Source organism: Arachis duranensis, chromosome 4 (assembly GCF_000817695.3).
Source record: "Arachis duranensis cultivar V14167 chromosome 4, aradu.V14167.gnm2.J7QH, whole genome shotgun sequence".
NCBI lineage: Eukaryota > Viridiplantae > Streptophyta > Magnoliopsida > Fabales > Fabaceae > Arachis > Arachis duranensis.
This window is the reverse complement of record NC_029775.3, coordinates 50,053,625-50,056,441: the sequence shown is the minus strand read 5'-3', so window position 1 is coordinate 50,056,441 and position 2,817 is coordinate 50,053,625.

Below are 2,817 nucleotides of genomic sequence, written 5' to 3'. Positions count from 1 at the left end.
TAAACAAATTATTTTTTCCTTATTCTTCTCATAATTTTTTAAATTTAGTTGTTTCTTGTTAGTAAAGTAAAAATTTCAATTTAAAAACTTTATCTTTTCAAATCTTTTTCAAAATAAATTCTTTTTCATTTTTTTATGATTTTCGAATTTCATTCTTAAAATTGTTCAAAATCTTTTTCATTTTTCTTTTAATGTTTTCGAAAATTTTAAAACTAATTTTTCAAAAATCTTTTTCTTACTTTTATTTCATATTTTCGAAAATCCTTGCTAACAATTAATGTTTTGATTCAAAAATTTTAAGTTTGTTACTTTCTTGTTAAGAAAGGTTCAATCTCTGAATTCTAGAATCATATCTTTTAGTTTCTTATTAGTCAAGTCATCAACTTTAATTTTAAAAATCAAATCTTTTTAATTTCTTTTTCAATTTTTTTTTCAAAATAAATTTCAATCATATCTTTTTTTTAAATTTTAATTTCAAAATCCTTTTCTAACTTCTTATCTTTTCAAAATTTATTTTCAAATCTTTTTCAACTAACTACTTGACGTGTTTGTTTTAATTTAAAAAAAAATTTACTATTTCTTATCTTTTTCAAAACCACCTAACTATTTTTCCACTTCTAATTTTCGAAAATCACTAACCACTTTTTCAAAAATCTTTTTAATTAACTAATTGTTTTAGTTTTTAATGTTCTTGTATTTATTTTTCAAATTTTCGAAACTAACTTAATTAATTAAATAAAAAAAACATTTTTCTTTTCCCTCTTCTTAAAATTCGAATACTCTATCTCTCTCATCTCTTTCTGTTTATTTTATTTAATTACTAACATTTCTCTTCTACTCATCTAATAATTCGAACCCTCTCCCTCTCTCTGTGTTCGAATTCTTCTTATTCTCTTTGTACCTCATTCTTCTATTCTTCTTTTCCTCTGACACATAAAGGAATTTCTATACTGTGACAGAGGATTCCACTACTGATGAGCGGATAATTTATACTTGTTGCTCAGATTAGGTAATTTTCTTTTTATTTTCTTTTCAAAAAAGTTTTCAAAAATCTTTCAAAAATTTTTCTTTATTGTCGTTTTCTTAAAATATAATTTTCAAAAAAAATAATAAAAATACAAAAAAAGTCATAAAATCATAAAAATAAAAAATATTTTGTGTTTCTTGTTCAAGTCTTAAGTCAACTTTTAAGTTTGGTGTCAATTCCATGCTTTAAAAAAAATTTTCTTGCATTTTTCGAAAATTCATGCATTCATGGTGTTCTTCATGATCTTCAAGTTGTTCTTGACAAGTCTTCTTGTTTGATCTTGATGTTTTCTTGTTTTGTGTTGTTTGTTGTTTTTCATATGTATTTTTTTGTTTGTTAGAGTCCAATAGTCCATGCATTAAAGATTTCTATGTTTGGTGTCTTGCATGTTTTCTTTGCATAAAAAATTTTTCAAAATTATGTTCTTGATGTTCATCATGATCTTCAAAGTGTTCTTGGTGTTCATCTTGACATTCATAGTGTTCTTGCATGCATCATGTGTTTTGATCCAGAATTTTCATGTTTTGGGTCATTTTTATGTTTTTCTCTCTCATCATCAAAAATTCAAAAATCAAAAAAATATCTTTTCCTTATTTTCCTCCAAATTTTCGAAATTTTGGGTTGACTTGGTCAAAAATTTTTAAAATTAGTTGTTTCTAACAAGTCAAGTCAAATTTTCAATTTTAAAAACTTATCTTTCTAAAATCTTTTTCAAAAATCATATCTTTTTCATTTTATTTTATTTTTGAAAAATTCCAAAAATCTTTTTCAAAATATTTTCAAAATCTTTTTCTTATCTTTATTTCAAAAATTTTGAAATTACACTAACAATTAATGTGATTGATTCAAAAATTTGAAGTTTGTTACTTTCTTGTTAAGAAAGGTTCAATCTTTAAATTCTAGAATCTTATCTTGTAGTTTCTTGTTAGTAAAGTAATTAATTTTAACTTTAAAAATTAAATCCTTTTCAAACATATTTTATCATATCTTTTATATCTTATCTTTTTATCATATCTTTTTCAAAATTTTATCTTTTTCAAAAATTTGATTTCAAAATATCTTATCTAACTTCTTATCTTCTTATCTTTTCAAATTTGATTTTAATATCTTTTTCAACTAACTATTTGACTTTTTATTTGTTTCTTATCTTTTTCAAAACCACCTAACTACTTTTCCCCCCTCTAATTTTCGAAAATACCTCCCTCTTTTTCAAAAAAAATCTTTTTAATTGTTTAAATTTTAATTTTAATCATATCTTATCTTTAATTTTCGAAAATCACTAACCACTTTTTCAAAATTATTTTCGAAATTCTCTATCTCTCCTTCTATCTATTTATTTATTTATTCACTAACACTTCTCTTCATCTCTCTTCATCTCAGATCACCACCTCTATCCTTACCCATTCTTCTTCACTACTCTGCCCTTTTTTTCTTCTACTAACATAAAGGAATCTCTATACTTTGACATAGAGGATTCCTCTTTCTTTTCTTGTTCTCTTCTTCCCTATATGAGCAGAAACAAGGAAAAAGACACTCTTGTTGAAGCTGATCCAGAACCTGAAAGGACTCTGAAGAGGAAACTAAGAGAAGCTAAACTACAACAATCCGGAGGCAACCTTTCTGAAATTTTCGAACAAGAGAAGGAGATGGCAGCCGAACCCAACAACAATAATGCAAGGAGAATGCTTGGTGACGTCACAAAACCAACGTCCAAATTTGATGGAAGAAGCATCTCCATTCCTGCCATTGGAGCCAACAATTTTAAGCTTAAGCCTCAACTAGTTGCTTTA